The following is a 17344-nucleotide window of genomic DNA, read 5'->3' as shown; positions in this document are numbered from 1 at the left end:
CAGTAGAAAGTAGAAAGTACAGATACCTGTTCTCAAATATAGTGAAGTAAAAAGTATACACGTTAAAATCTACTTAAGTATACATTTTAGGTAACTGTACTTTACTTAAGTACAATACTTTACTACTTTTACTTTGTTACCTTCCACCACTGCTCCATTCACCAATAACAAGGCTTTTGTAAATTCGGGTTTGTGCATCTACACAACTCAATCATAAAAGCTGCTGAGGGTTTTATAAGTACAAACAGCTCTCAAGCTCAAGATGAATCAATAGCTCAGTCCAGACAGGCAAGACAAGCATAACTGTTTTTAAACGATTAATGAAGCTAATTAAAAACTAATGGCTTTTTGATACAGCTTTAAAGTATAAAAATCTTTTACGAGTATGCAGTCAAGAGCTGATTCTGAAATAAATACGATGATTTGTGAGACTTGTAGCATTTTCCTCAAGAACATACATCAGAGGCACAGGCAGCACAACAGGCAAACAGGGATTGGATTGTGAAAACCTTTCAAAAGGCCACAAATAAAACTTCCTACTGAGACAGACACTTCAACAATCAATGGCTGTAGCTTTCAGTGTGAAGCTGTGAAACAATGTGCTTCAGAGATCAGATATAATGCCGTCTGCCACCAGATAAGAGAAAGAAAGGCCCAGACTGCCAACTTATGAGAAAATCAGGTAAGCTGGACACTGGGCATTGGCATCTCTCTTTAAGCTTTTAGGTGGTAAAGTGGACTCCATCAGTCGCCCTTATAAGAGCAGATGTTGACATTTTTACAAGAAAGCCAGACAAGAAAAGGTAAAGTTAAGGTACTTCTTTGAGCAATCCTCAAAGTGTAACACAAGTCTGATATTCAATGCAATTTTATTTATATTGCACATTTAAATACAATTTCAGCTTCCCAAAGTGTTTCAGATAAAAAGTCAACAAACAAAAACAAATATATAGATAATATGAATACATAAGCAAAGAACAATAAAACACCAAGACTGTCTAGCTAGAATTAAAAGGGCCCATATTCTGCTTTTTTGTGATCTATGTTATAATGTTGTTTGCTCGTCAAAAACATACCTGGAGTTGTGTTTTGTTCCATTCACACACCTGTATATTTAGGCTGTGTTCTTCTTTTAAACAGAAAACACTCTGTTCCTTGTGATGTCATGTGGCAATACAGGAAGTGCTCCATTGTGTTTTTAACTCCATACACCTTCACTAGAATCATTTGGAAAATTACAGACCTTGAATTGCTAATCTCTACTGAACTAAAGATAAAAGGTAGCCGTTACCTTGAAAACTACCACTTCATGACATCATAAGGTGGGACAGAGCATTTTGAGCTTTGGAGATATAGACAGACTGATAATAAGAGGTTACTCAAACGTGTGAATGAAACAAAATACTACTCCAGGTATGTTGTTGAGTAGGTAACTGCATTATAACATGGATTAAAGCTCATAAAAATCAATTTTGTGGAATATAGGACCTTTAAATGCGAAGGAGAAGAGGAGGGTTTTCATGAAGACATGGGTTTTATAATGGTAGCAAATAGCTGCTGTGGAAGTGAGTGGGCTACAAACAAGAAAGGACAGCAGCTTTGGGGTTAATAATGTTTAAATGAATCAATCAACTTTATTTATCCCAAAAGGGCACTTCAGTTTGATCTGCTGACATCAACAATACCCATATACAACATCTAACCTGTTAGCACATCAGGGGACACAAGAGCAAAGGTTTACTTTACAGTGATAATCTATTCTATTTGTTTGAGCTCAGCATTTATTATGCAGTTTATTTTGCTCCCTGGAAATCCCTGTTTAAAACCCACAAAGACCTAATGTGTTTCTGTATAAAATGTATTCTAATGGTCAGTCGGAATAGCCTTAGCCCCCATGAGGTTAAGTGACATTTCCTGACACAAACTGCTCATAGAACTGAATAGACAGAGGACACGACTTCTCTCTAAACAAGGTGGTGACAGGCATCCTGTAAGAAAACCGTAGGTGAATTTGACCTTAATGTACACAGACGACACGACACCCATCAACCTAATTAGTTGAATGGCAGCAGAGAGGGGCCAAGGCTGGGTGGAAGTCCAATGGAGGGTCCAGGGGTGACCCAGAAGACGCTGAGGGTCAAATTGTGATCAGCCTCAGTGGGTCTTTGGTGTGTAATGCCCCCAGGCTTCAGAGCGCCCTAAAAGTCAAACAGCCACAGAATGGGAAGAGGTCAGCGCTGAAGTCTGCTCTCACAATGCCAAGTGACATTCAGATATTTCACTTCATAGAAAAGTGTTTACAATGCCTCTTCACCCTCAAGTCTGGGGTCACTGCTTTTAACTCAATCTTCAAACATCAACAGAAATAACCCCGATTTAGACGGTCAAGAAATTTCATACAATAAAACAAAAAGTATGTATTTGATGGGGGCTGGTCAATCTATAGATCTCACCCTATAATAACCACCAAACCAAACATTCAAACATATCAAGTTTAAGTCCCAAGCTAACAAGCAGCAATGACACAAAAAGAGATGGCATTTTAAGTATTTAACTTTAACAGGAGAGGGCTTGATGAAATCTTCAAAATGCTACAAAAGGTCACAGAAAACAATGTGCAGTTGGCGGTATTTGAATGTCACTAGCTTCCGAAGCTAGCAGAGACATAGCCTTATACTGTAGATACACAGTCTTTTACTGTAGAGACATAGCCTTATTTTCCACAGACAACGACCTACGCATATCTACTCTACATAAATTACAGGCAACACTTCTTTACTCCTGTTTGGTAATCCGTTACAGAATAGGGCGGTTGGGTCCTTGTAATGGTGACCCAACAACAACAATGGAGGGTGTTAGTTGCAACACTTAAAATAAAGCTGTGAGATGAAGTCTGTAGATAAATTACTTTGTAAACTCCCTCCAAAAATGGTTATTTAACAGTGAAGATTGACCTGTCCTGATAACACATTTTTAACCCCGATATATTGGTACAGAGATACACTATGTTAAACGATAATACTGAAATTACCTTATGCCTCTTGACACAATAACATTAAAACAAGATAATCCCAGTAAACCATTTTTAAGTAGACAGTATCATTAAAAAGGCCTGAGCTGCAACATATAAGCAACAGATAATCTTATTATTTGTCAATGATTAGCCATAGAAGTCACTTATTCAATGTTTTTATAGCTCAAATGTTATTGGATTAGAACTAAAATGCCCCAAATCTCAACATTTTACAAAGAAAATCTATTGAAAATAAATACTGAGCCCCAAAAAATAATGTTCCAGCTCATATATTGGACGATCTATTTTTTATCATGACAGGCCTAACTGAAGAGCCAACACCAAGACAAAAAAGCTGATAAAAAGGCAAATGCCACTGCAAGCGGCTGTGTTAGAACAACTGTGTGTAATAATAATAAGCATTTAGTTTAGACATTAGCGTCCTTGTGTTGATGTCATGTTATTATCCACTTGGCACGTGGCATCTGGTAGGAGATGGTTCTAGTAAAAACTTCATTCTCTAAAAGGTGCCAGCCCTGAGTGGAAATGGCTGAAACTAGAGCCCTGTGCAGTGAGGCGTCCTCATACTGTATTTAAAAGAGGGCTAAGTGAATGTGATGTCACCAATAGCATTTGGCTCCAGTCAAATGAAGCTCATTGAGGCTGCAGTTATAGGGGCCAATTTGTGGAACCGAGTTCCATATTTGGAATTCCGACTGCAAGTATCATAACAACCGAAGAGCCAATCCAGAGCGAGGCTGCTGAAGGTAACGCTGTTTCCCGCCCGCACTGCTGGTTTTTAGCAACACTATCAATCAAACCTGCGGGAGCAACCTCGGGAAAAGGAGGCCCCTGATTTGTCTGTTACTAATGTTCATATCTTGAATCACAGACAAAATAGCAAATAAAAATACCAGGATCAGGTAGAGCAGGTTAATATGAACATTTTAAGACCAAAATGGCGAGGCTTATTGCAGCAGTTACAGAGAGAGGGGTGACAATTTTTTAATGTAAAGTGAATTGGAGCCGATGGAGCCAGAAGCGTGCCCATGCTTGCTTCCTATTTGGAACATGCAGGCTAGCGTGTTCCCTAAGTCCATTTATATATACAGTCTGTGCTAGGGTGTGCTAGAGGAGGGGCATAATACTCAGATAATACTTTTTTCCAGCCATTTAATCCACTGTATCTTATTCATGTAACAAATTTTACAATATCCCAGCTACTCGACAAAAGGAGAAGTGGGTGAAAGTGAAATGTTCTCACACTCAGTCCTGGTCGCTGACAAAAAACAGGAGAGGAGGCACTGTGGGCATTTTCAGCACTTTGCCAGAACAATCTGCTGAAGGCTTTTTGAAGGACGGTGAGATAAACTTTCACGGCTTTGCATTTCTTAAATGTTTCAGTCGACTTTCACACAACCTGCTGCCAGCGCTGTCATGAATGGGAGCTGCATTTTGTCAATGTTCTGTCATTATATAGAGGGTTAGCCATTGTAGAAGCATCTTAGCAACCCGCAAATCAACACTTGTGTCAATGCCAGGGCCTGTTTATGGGGGAATGGAATCTCTTTTGGGAATCTGGTGGCTTCCTCACAGCTCGGCCGCAGTGTAAGACGCTCCTAGCATGGAGTTCTTTGTCACTGGGAATGAACAGTGTACCATGGATGTATGTGTGTTATGCATAGTTAACGAATGCACAAAAAAGCCCTGACAATGACGGCCCGGCCCCACACAAAGAGGCAGTATCTAGGGCTGAGGTCAGGGGTCACGTCTGGTTTTGTGCGTGGCTGCTAAGGGCTGGAACAAACAACGGGAGCTTTGAGAGCATGACGCGGACATAACAAGCAAACAAAACAAAGCGTAGGGTTGCATAATAAATGATAGCAAAGTTACAGGGCTGCAACTAACAATTATTTCAGAAGTTGGCGAGACAGCATTTTTTTAACAGTAAATTCCAATTCAATTTATTTTTGTACAGCAAAATCAAGACTGCTGTTTTGACCAAAATTAAAACAGTGCTCACCTCGCAGAGCTTCAAAATAGTTGATGTAACCAACAGTAAGTTAGAAAATAATGAGACAGTAATTGGTCAATAACCATAGAGCGAGACTGTTGAATGTAACGCCCCTTCCCGCGCCCACCACTGGTTTAGCAGGGAGTGGGTGCTTAGCAATGCTGTCAATCAAACCTGTTGCTAATGCTAGCGAGAGGGACCTTGGGGAAAGGAGGAGCTTGATTTCACTGTTTTTTATGTTCATGTCTAGATTTACGAACAAAATAGCGGAATAAAAACCTTGGGAACATATAGAGCAGGTAAATCCGAACATTTTAAAGACCAAAATGACGAGGCTCACTGCAGCACTTACAGAGAAAGGGGAGTTTTTTCAATGTAAAGTGAATTGGAGCCAAAATCAATGGAGCCAGAAGTATGCCCACCATCATTTTCTATTTGGAACGTGACGGCCATGTCCATTTATATATACAATCTATATCAATAACAGACAAGTATATTTACCAAAATACTAGTCAAAATGATCTTTTCTATTGTGCATTGAGGTTTTATAAAGACATTTTAACCAAATAAAGGACAAAATACTGATACTGTTACTGAACAGATTATGAAGTGTATTATAGATTACTTTTTTTTTTTTTTTTTTTTAAGTATTGTTTTTTGACATTTTAATTTAACAATATCACTTTCACTTTTATAAAAAGGTCTTTTGTGTGCTTTAGTTTTGGTTTATTACAACACAAAACACAATTACGATTATCTTAATAGCTGACTAGTCACAATGTTTCAGATTCATTACAGCCTTAAAAGTTAGCAAGATTGTCTTTAAAGATCCTATACTACACAAAATGTACTTTTTGAGAGCTTTAAGCCATGTTAGAATGTTGTCACCTCATCAAAAAGATATCTGCCCTCTACTCCACCTGAAATTCCCTAAATGATTCTAGTAAAGGTGTATGTAGTTTAAAAACACAGTGGAGCACTTCCTGTATCACCACATGACATCACAAGGTAGAACAGGGTGTTTTCTGTTTGAGAGAGGAACTCAGCCTAAATATGCGGGGTTGGTGCATTGTGTGAATGAAACAAAACACAAAGTCAGGTTTGTTTGTGATGAGGAAACATAACAGATCAGAAAACAGCGTAATATGGGCCCTTTAAGTTTTTTTTGCTAAGACTTTACTAACCTCCCACCCCCCATATTTGTTCACTCTACAACGAGCAGACTTACAGTGGCATTTGTGGCCATGAAAACCAGGTAGAACCTCTTATTGTTCAAACATGACAACGATGAGGAGCTGATTCAACCGTGGTATAATTGTTATTCCAGATGAAGCCAGCATTCCAATCTTGCCCATTATCTAAAAAACTCAAGAATTTCACCAAGGTTACTGCAATGCCGAGGTATAAAGCTGCTATCTGTCATGTGATTTTGCTTCCCTTCCTTTGTCAGAACCGCAGGTCTGAATCTTCTTGTTTGATTATCTGTATCATCAAAGGGTGCATTGTGTTGTTTCAGCTGCAGACAATGGAAGCTCAAACTTGCACTTTTGTTCTAGGCCTTTCACAGGTACAGAAGAGACAACAAACCATCTATTGTCAGCCTTGCACTCAGCAGACCTGGCTCTTTTTTAGTTAGAAGGAGGTTTAGAGAAAAAAAAAATATTTCCAACCATCATGTCATGTAGTTAAAGCCCAACTGTGTAAGTTTTTAGCAAAAAAAGATAGCAAAATAAAAGTATGTTTTTTCCCATTTTGGATGTTTTTTTCCCATTTTGGATGTTTTTTTATTACAATGAAAAATGTAAAAAAAACCAAACAAAAAAAAACATACCATCTTTGCTAAGCGCGAGCTTGCATTTCCACAACCTGACTCTTATTTGGTCCAGGGGAGGGCCTCCACCTGCTTGTCTCCATGGCATTGTTGTTTCTTTGTCCATAATATTACAGTTATGGAATTAAACGTTGTTATTCCTGTGTTGTTCAAAAGTATGGTTTATTTTTCTACTTTCATGGAATTGTGCAGGTAAGGTGTCACCTGCAGAAAGTTACAATTTGTTTTAATGTACAGAGAAGTATTGGTGTCAGATCAGTTGGCTTTTAATCAGGCTTAAGTTAAAATGTACACATCTCCACAAGGCCTGTTACAAGACACATTCATTCAAGGGTTAAAACGGCTATAATCTGGTACAGGTACCTAAACTTTTTGACTTTTTCTGTAAAAAGGATCTTTGGGCCAGTCGCATATTAAATGTATTAAACTGTTCTCAGGTCGATGCTCGTGGCTTTACTTTGGGCCCCGGCTCTACGGTTAAGAATCACTGATCGAGTGTACACAAGATGCTTCATTATTAATGGGACAAATTACAGTGTTGAGTTGTGACGTGTCATTAAATGCTTAATTTATACTTAATAGTATTTATATTTATTTAGCCGCGGGGATCCTCTTTTTGCCGCTACGAAAATTCAACAGAAAATTCCAGAACAATAAAATTAATCAGAGCATTTTAATGACCTGTCAGCTCATAGCACCGCACCTACTGCAAGTCCAATTACACCAACACACAAAGGCTATGTTTCTAATTATGTTGCTATAATAAAAGCAAGTTAGTCAAAGCTGCACTATGGAACTTTTCTAGAGGATGGTCTGTCGCCCTTTTGTTTTCATTGAGATGCCATTGCTTTGTCCATATACATGATTTACTCAAGTCAAGATGTTTTGTGGCTTAAAATAAAAGGTAACTTGATAAACGGGCATTCTTATAGTGAGGGGGTTTCTTGCCTCTCCACAGATCTTAGTGTCAGAAATTTAGATATAGACAAGTTTAACGCCATACTGTGGAGCATGTCAGCCAAAGCAATAACATCTCCATGGAGCCAGGTAGGGTGTGGTCCCTTCACCAGAAAAGTTGCATAGTGCACCTTTAAAAAAAAAAAATCAACAAAACTGTATGTAGAAAGAAAAAAATGTAGATTATAAATAACAATGGAATGTGATAGAAAATGTTGACTGTAAAGGTCTCTATAAATCACTCCTGTAAGTCAATCTGGCAAAAGAATCAATTAAAAGCATCTCACAAGACTCATGAAGATATTGAAATACGCTATGACACCGATACCTCTGTCATAATCCCAAGAGAAAGCAGTATAATGCAATACTTAATCGATTTTGTCCAGTACTTCATTCGGGGATACAGTGCTAGCTTTTGAATCAGGACCATGGACTGTGCATACACGTGGACATAGCTAACCTGCTAGCCACCGCAATCCAAATAGGACGTAAGCATGGGGAGGCTTCCGGCTCCATTGACTCTGGCCCCAATTAACTTTTTATTGAAAAACTCACCCCTCTCTGCTGCTGTCAGACTCGTCATTTTGGTCTTAAAATGTTTGTTTTAACTCACTCTACATGATCTTGATGTTTTTATTTAGCTATTGTGTTTGTACATCAAGACATGAACATTAATAACAGACAAATCAGGCACCTTCTTTCCCTGATGTTGCTCCAGCTAGCATTAGCTAGCCCCTTCCCACCTGTACCAGTGGTACAGGTGGGAAGGGGCGTTACCTTCAACAGCCTCGCTCCTAATTGGCTCTTTAGTTGCTATGATACTCACGGTCGGAATTCTAAATATGGAACTCAGCTCCAAATGAACAGTTAGCCTCGACACGCTTCATTTGACCAGAGCCAAACCCTATGGGTGACGCCACACTCCCTTAGTAAACGTCTTTATACAGTCTATGGTCAGGACTCAAAATTTGGTTCCAGATGTTGAATACATACATAAGTTTCAACTGGGTAAATATATTTCAATTACTGTGTTTTTAAAAAGTTAGAGCTGCAGTCTTTGCTGCACTTTTCTGGTGAGGGGGTCTGCTACCTTCATAAGATGTTATTGCTTTGCCTGGAATGTTCCACACTATGGCATTAAATGTATCCATCTCCCATTTAATCAGTTGCAGGTGTTTTACTGCCTTGAAAAACAGGTATTCTTACAGATATGAGTGGGGTCCGAGGGGTAATCTGTAACTTCACTTGCTTGTCACCTAATACAGTGTAACTTTCCAGGCAAAGCAATAACATCTCCATGGAGAGGAGCAAGTGGCGGACACTCCACTAGAAAAATTACACAGTCCACCTTTAAGAGATTAGGGTCATGCATATAAATGGCACACATCGCAGTTGAAAATGAGGTTTGTTTTTCATTATGTTAAAACCAGAGTGATGCGTGACCAGAGCATGCACACACAGATAATGAAGCGTGACTTGTAAATGGTTCCACCTCATGAAGCAGTGGTGCAATACGTTTTCAAGGGAGGGCGCCTGGGCTAATTAGACATGGTGACTGGGGAAATATTTCACGAGGGAGATGATTGAGAAACACCATCTCTACGGTGAAAACCGTAGCTCAAAGGGCAGTAGAACAAGCAGGACGTTTACAGCTCAACAGCTCCAATAAAGACAATGGGAAATGTCCATATAGGCCAGTCAGGATGTAACAAGAACCAGAGTATCATGATATTGTATCAGCAGAAGTCTCACAATAATATCATGGGTTATTACTATCACACTGTATCGATTTACAAGATGTTGTTGGTGCAGCTACAAAAGGGAACTACATAGACATCATCCTTTGCTTCATTTCAATGCAGACAGTACAAAGAAATAACTGAAATTTTCAATTTTCCTTCTTTGAACTATGACGGTAATACAGCACCAAAGGATGATCAAGGCTTTTTTTAAATTAAAAAGTAGCATTTATTCAATTCTGTTCTGTTAGCATTACCACAATATCGCAATAAATATCAAAGTGTGAAATGCATATCGTGACAATAATGTACTGTGAGATTTGCATATCATTACGTCCCCAATTGTAACGCCCATTTAGCTTTTTCTTTGTATTAGTGGGGAACATTTTTTATATTTTTCTGTACTTTAAATGTTAAGTATTTACAGGTGCACTAAGTAACTTTTCTGTGTCTCCATGGAGATGTTACCGCTTTAGCCTAATGCCCAACTTTCCAAGCAATCTATCTTACACTTATTTCATTACATGTGTTTTTGTTACATTCTTTTGTTACATTCTTTTATTACATTCTTTTATTACATTACATTTTTAACGTGAGCAGGGTCGTCTCTTCAGATACTTGAACAGGTACTTGGCCAACTGGAGTCACCTGCTTGTGTCCATGGAGATAGAGGTTTTATAGGGAAACATTCCAGGTAAGGCAATAGCATTTTGTACAAACATGACAAGCAGGTGACGGCCTTCACCCAGAAAAATTACATAGTGCAAGTGTAAGGGGCCCATATTACGCTGTTTTCTGATCTATGTTATAATGTTGTTTCCTCGTCACAAAGATATATGGAGTTGTGTTTTGTTTCATTTACATGTTTAACACACAAACCCTGCAAATTTAGGCTTAAAGTTCTTCTCTCAAACAGAAAACACTTCATGACACCCATGTGGTAATACAGAAAGTGCTCCACTGTGTTTTTAAACTCCATGCACCTTCAGCAGAATCATTTGGATGGTTTCAGCCCTGGAATTGCCCATGTCTGCTGAACTAAAAGTAAAAGGTATTCATTAACTTGAAAACTACCCATTTATGACTTCACAAAGTGGAACTGACCATTTTGAGCTTTGGAGATGTAGACAGATTAACAATGCAGAATAAGTCAAACATGTGTGCATGAAACAAAACACAACTCCAGGTATGTTTTTTGAGGAGGTAACAATGTTCTAACATGGCTTAAAGCTCACAATAGTCAATTTTGTGTAATACCTTCAAACAACTTCTGGTTCATTATAAATGACTTAAGTGTTCCATTCTGCCAGTTCCTGTTTAAAACTACATTGTACATATATAAAGGGGTTTAATGGGATAATCTTGCTGTTAGGGTTCAAGATAATCGTTTATATTTTATTCAGCCATATCTTGTACTTTAAATGTGTTATCGTGACAGATCTATGTCCACGGCTTTATCCCTTGGTTGGGTCGCCTTGTTAAATACCGCTTAACAGGCTCCATGGATATCAAGTCACATGATAATTCAATAGAGAGGCATCAGACAGCCATCAGATCTGCGGATCAAATAACAGCGTGTGGGAGTGGGACAATGACGGTCCCTGAGCACGTTTCATTACATTTTCAAAAACACGGTCAAGTCCACACAGGGCAAATGTTAATGCTGCTGTATCAGAGGAGTGGCCTGTATGAATTCTCTTTTGGTAATCCTACATAAGCCACATGACCTCAGCCATTTTTGGCAACAGGCGATGACAAGTACAGTATAAGCCACCTTATGTTCTTATCAGAGAACAGTGGGAGGTGTTGATGAAAAACAAATATCTGGATATTCTCTCAACAATATTCGAACAATATTTCACCAGTGCGGGGCTGCAGCTATTGATTATTTTGGTAAATGAGCAATCTACTGATTATTTGCTTTGATTAATTGAGTAATCTATTATTTTTTTTACCTTTCATAAAATATCCTTAAAAGCATATTAGGGTGCACTCACAATAGGCCAATCGAACCGGTTGGAGGAGGTGGGCCAAAGCACAGCATGGCAAGTGTTAACCATTCATGTTAACGAGCCCTGTCTTATGTGCGAAGATGACTGAGGATAAGAGGAAAAAGTGAAAGAATTCTGCTTCAAACTCACGTCAAATCTGCGCTCACCTCCAATAAGGACTGTGGCAGACATATGTTTTGAAGCCTCGTCTCCTATTTGCTTCACTGCTCCACACTGTTGTTTAATCCATAAACTCACAGGAGTATCACAGCAGGACTCATATCTGCCTCACTATTTAAGAGATATTTCATGCCTCTGGTCTTATTTTCTTGGTTAAAGCATTAGTGCTGCTGTGCCACATGTAAGCAAACGGTGCTATGTGATGACGTCAAGGGCCATGGCTCGGTTCGCTTGTGCAGGTGTGAGTGTGGACCATAGAACTCTATGTAATCATGCTTGAGCACGACTCGGGTTCATAAGTCCTACTGTGGACCTGAACTCACTTGTGGATCTAAAATACACAGCTTCACTGTTGTGCAGTTTGTGCTGTGCAGCCTCTGTGCGCTTCAGTTTCACATAGTTTTAACTAATTATTACAATCAAACAAATCATCAAAGCGATAAAATAAGAATCAAAGCTTTTTAGTAATCGAATTACTAGATTTACTTACTCGATTAATTGTTTCAGCCCTACACTAATGCATCAAAAATGTGCCAAGATGTGCAATACACTGGTTAAGGCTCAAATATCTATATCGACTTATCTCTCAATATATGTTTATGTAACACATTTTGAAGTGTGATATATCACTGAAGTAAATCTAGACAATAAATGGTAATATTGAAATCAAAACATAAAGCAGAATTATCCCCAAGGAGCTAAATGTACAAACATGAGCTGAAATAACCAAAAAGCAGAATGCAATATTGTAGTACTTAGTTTGTATCTATAATGAGTCATAGAGGTTATTTCTACATCTCAAATCTTATCATACTGCCAAAAAAAAAAAAAAAATCCCACTACTGCAAAGAAAAAGTACTCACAATAACAATTACCCCCAAAACTACCGTTCCATCCATCATGTATTGAGCGATAAGTCGATATAATTATGATCGTGACAGGCTGATATGTTATGAGGGAACACTACTTTTTGGGGGTCAATATTTATCAAGTGTACTTCATCTTTGTAATTACTGGGACATTTTTGGTTATTCTTCATATCTCCAAAACAACAATGCAGGATTTATTTTTAAATATATCTCCTACCTCTACTGAAGATGTTTTTGGTTTTAGTATGTGCTCAGAGTATTTAAATTTGTTTAGGCTAGGGCAGCAAGATTTTGGAAAAAAGCAAGTATTGTGATTATATTAGCGATATACGTTTATAAAGTAAAGTAGTATTCTGTTCAGAGTGTGCAGGAGTTGTGTTATTTCACTCATACAAGCTCAACACACAAATCCTGCATATTCAAGTGTTTAAGAGTTCTTCTCCTTAACTGAAAACACTCTGTTCCACCTTGTAATGTCATGTGGTGATGCAGGAAGTGCTCCACTGTGTTTCTAAACTCCATACACCTTCACTAGAATCATTTGGATAATTTCAGTCCTGGAATTGCCTATGTCTACTGAACAAAAGGTAAAAAGTAGCTGTTAACTTGAAAACTACCGCTTCATGACATCACAACGTGAAACAGAGCATTTTGAGCATTTGATATGTAGACATAAAGGGTTACTCAAACATGTGTGAATGAAACAAAACACATGTGGACATTCTATTAACAAAGAACAGCAGCTTTTGCAATCTAAAAATTTGTGTTTGATTATAATAGAGCACAACACATGTCTTTCTTGGCTGCTCTAACTGTCAGATCGGCTTGTGCCTTCCCCGGTTCTCTCTATGTGTTACAATGGGACCTGCACAAAAGAGGTAATAAATTATTCACATGAAGCTTTAGAGAAAAGAAGGCGACTGATAACACCTGGTCCACAAGTCTGACATACACCACCAGTCAAAAATTCAGACACACCCTCTCATTTGATGTTTTTTTTTTCTTTATTTGTACTCCTTTCTACATTTTACAGGCATACAGAAGACATCAAATATATGAAGTAAGATATATTATGTAACAAAGAAAAAATGTTGAATAACTCGACAAAGCAAAGGGTGGATACTTTGAGGATTTGAATATAAAACATAAAAAATATTTTGTAGTTACTAATTCCATATATCTTACTCCATATATTTGATGTCGTCTGTATGTATAAAATGTAAAAAGTAGTAAAAAATAAAGAAAGAAAAAAAACACTGAATGAGAGGGTGTGCCCAAACTTTTGACTGTTAGTCTAAATTCCTAGTATTATGAGTGTATCCCCTCAGAGGCAAGACATGTCACCTAACCTGAACACTAACTTTTCTGGTTGGGGTCTGCCACCAACTGCTGGAAATGCCGGAAATGTTTCACAGTGTTGCATTAAAATGATTAATCTTGCATTTATTCAGCTGCAGGTGTTTATATAGAGCTCAGAAATACATTGAAAAACATGCATAAGTGTACATGGGATCGCCTCTCCGCAGGCTTGATCTGTAATTTTGCTTGGTAGTGGCAGCTGCTCATCTCCATGGGGTTAGTTTTAATGCTATACTGTGGAACATTTCAGGTAAAGCACTAATGCACTGAAGCACAGCAATGTAAAGTGCTTTGGATATCTTGAAACACGCTATATAAATCTAATGCATTATTATTATTAGGAGTAATATCTCCATGAAGACAAGCAGGTGGTGGACCCTTCATCAGAAAAGTTACATATTGCACCTTTAAGTTATAGTCTAACACATTATATAGGACAGTTAATATGGTTTCATTTGAGACACAGTTGCACTCTATGGGTCCTCTTTATTTGAGTTACTGCAGCCTTATACTCCACCCTGAGCCCCGAGTGCCCAAAGCCACGCAAGATCAGAGGTGACAGAGCCTTTTCTGTGGCTATGCTCAGACTATGGAACAGCGCCCTCTAGCTGTCAGATCCTCTCAGTCTTTAACACAGTTTAAGACTAGCCTGAAAACCCACCTCTTCTCCCTGGCATTTAATACTAGCTCGACAGGATATACTAGTGTTTTATTGTTCTTTTCCTATGCATCGTGTTATCTGTACAGCATATGTGTTTTTTGTTGACTTTTATGAGAAGCATTTTGGTCAGATGAGGTTGTTTTAAATGTGCTAAAAAAATAAAGTTAAGATTGAATTGTAATTTCCAAAGGCAAGTAGCACAGAATGGTCCATATGTGAACAGTTTGATAATGCCTGAAAGATTAGTACTTCTTAAGCCAATACCCCTCACACACACACAGTCACAGACACACACAGACACACAGACACACACACAATACGAGCACATTTCACTGTCTGGCCACAAACCACCAGCTGTTGCCCTGAACATTTGAGTAATCAGACAATAACTCCATAATGATTTACACAGCGGACATAAAGTTTGTGTTATGTGTGTTACCTCTCAGGCTGGCCCCGGGGCAGGGGGTGGTCGTGTCCCGCCGTTGACTGCTGCTGGTGGTGGTGGTGGTGGGATAAGTCTAGCTTTCGCTGTCTCCGTCTGGCGCTTCTCCACTATTAAACCGTCTGCTCATCCCAGCCTACACTGGCGCTTTCCCAATCCGTCAATGACAAACTATTGCGCGTATTTTCGCCCACTTTTGCGCTGAAACGGACCGGCTAAACACCACGCTATTTCAGTCACATTTCGCGTTACCCCAAACAACAAAAAGAGCTCCCCCGGGAAGAAACGAGGCGCGAGGGGAGTGCTCAATTAACCGCTCCGAGAGGGAAAAATAAACATCCGGCCATGGTCACCAAACTGTCCGCTCTCTTCGTAATGAAACGCTGCAGACGTGTTGGTTTTCGCCTTGTTCCCGTGTTTGTAATTCCGCGCTAAACTTCTCATGTGGAGCTGCTCCTCTGTCCGCTGTTTGACTGAAGCACAGCCCGAGCGGAGCACGAGCGCAGCACGAGCGACACTGTCTCTCTGACGCCTTCACGGACGCACGGAAATCTCTACACGTCCGAAAAGTGGGACAAGGACAGAGCAAAAAGAGAGGACAGACAAAAGTAACTAAAAGTAAAATGAATATTCAGAGGAACACAGATCAATGTGTCATATTAATAAGCGTTTTTTTTTGTCTTTTAATTTATTTTTTTTATGTATTGTGTTGTGTTTGGTATATCCTGACACCTGCTACAATAATTACATTAATAAAGTTCTTACAGGTAGTTTCAAAACAATATGGTTTAGTTCTACATTCTTGCCATGCCATATTCTATAAAACTTAAATTGCTCCTTGTAGTAGGCCTATTAGCTAAAATGCATAATGTCATAGACCTAAATATATAATAAATAAAATGCTATATTAAAGTGATAGTATGTAACTTTAAATAAAATAAAAAGTTAAAACCACACTTTGAAACATTCTTTAAGGAGATTATAGCCAAAGGAACAACATTTCCATGGAAACATACCGAACTGCCTTCCTCCAGATCAAATAGTCAGGTTTGTGGAGATGCAAGCCCACTCACAGTGAAGATGCGTGTTTTTATACATTTTACAGTGCAGTAAAATCATCTAAAATGAGAAAACATGCCAGCTGTTTTTGTAACATAAACATTTTGCAGTTCCAAACTTTTTGTGTCAAATTTATTATGACGCTAAGTTTGCATCATCTTTGAACTAAAAACAATTACCAAAGAGGAGAATGGACCATATACGAGACAACAGGTCCCTTTATGTAGGCCTATTAAGTGCAGATGGTGTTGGACAAAGGGGTACAAATTTCCTAGATGAAAAATCTCTCTTGAAAAGGACCCATCCAACTAAAACGTGTCCTTTTGGCCTCATTTTATTCTCAGTGGACATGTGGGCGCCTCTCCTGCACTTCATACTTGACGCTATAAAGGTCACAGTTCTGTCTCTAGCAGTGTTTTAGCCCATGTATTCCTCTCGCCTACAGCAAAACTCTGCCTTTATACTTCAGAATGATGCAAAATACTTGACATCCCATACACCACATGGGGGCGTATTTACATGTGCATTATCTGTTTGTGATGAAGGGTCAGTGCCTTCTTCATATAGACCTATGAAGAAATGGGTATGTATGTTTGCATGTATGTATGTAGAGCAGCATATACAAAACAGCTGCTATGGGATTTGATATAGGCCACTGAAGAAGCAACAATCTATACACATATAAAGAGTTCAATAGCAAAACCACATTCCTCCATTTTTTTAAATTCACAATTTTTTTTTTCTTTTTGTTAACATCTTCTATAGATATTAACAATGACAATAGTGGATTTTATCAAGAAGGGATGGAAAAATATTCTAATAGCAGTAAAATACACTTGGCTTTTGAAAATATTAGTATAGTAAGAGCAAACTCCAAGCCTCTAATGACTTTTTCAAATGGCACTTATCTGTTTTTGCAAATGAGGTAGTGCCAGATCCACTGATTCGAAGCTTGGTGGTTAGAATCCTGCTCACGACATGAACTTCAGAGGTAGAGTGGTCAGATTCAGCTCATACAGATGATTGCTGTTGTTGTTGTGTCTTTGGGCAAGACGCTTAACCCACCTTGTGACTGGGTGAGTGGTGCCTTGATGTAAAGCTCTTTGACTGCCATGAAGGTGGAGAACTCTTCAAATAGCACTTATATTATTCATGCTGTTATTATCCGATCTTAACTGTTGCAAAAGGCTAATGTAATTACACTATGGCCTTCTCATCCAGAACACCAG

At 38.7% G+C, this 17344-nt stretch overlaps 1 protein-coding gene across 1 annotated transcript in view; it reads right to left on the bottom strand.

The window, feature by feature from the left end:
• The window catches only part of arhgap32b (Rho GTPase activating protein 32b), a 121123-nt gene extending 105593 nt beyond the window's left edge, over nt 1–15530 (bottom strand). Inside the window, exon 1 of the mRNA XM_033977785.2 lies at nt 15054–15530. The gene's annotated coding sequence lies outside the window, so the exon portion shown is untranslated. The remainder of the gene's footprint in view (nt 1–15053) is intronic.
• Nucleotides 15531–17344: the final 1814 nt, after the last annotated feature.

The sequence above is a fragment of the Periophthalmus magnuspinnatus genome, chromosome 14 (assembly GCF_009829125.3).
Source record: "Periophthalmus magnuspinnatus isolate fPerMag1 chromosome 14, fPerMag1.2.pri, whole genome shotgun sequence".
In the NCBI taxonomy this organism is placed as follows: Eukaryota; Metazoa; Chordata; class Actinopteri; order Gobiiformes; family Gobiidae; genus Periophthalmus; species Periophthalmus magnuspinnatus.
The sequence above is the reverse complement of the archived record's forward strand: the minus strand, read 5'-3'. Positions and strand labels throughout refer to the sequence as shown.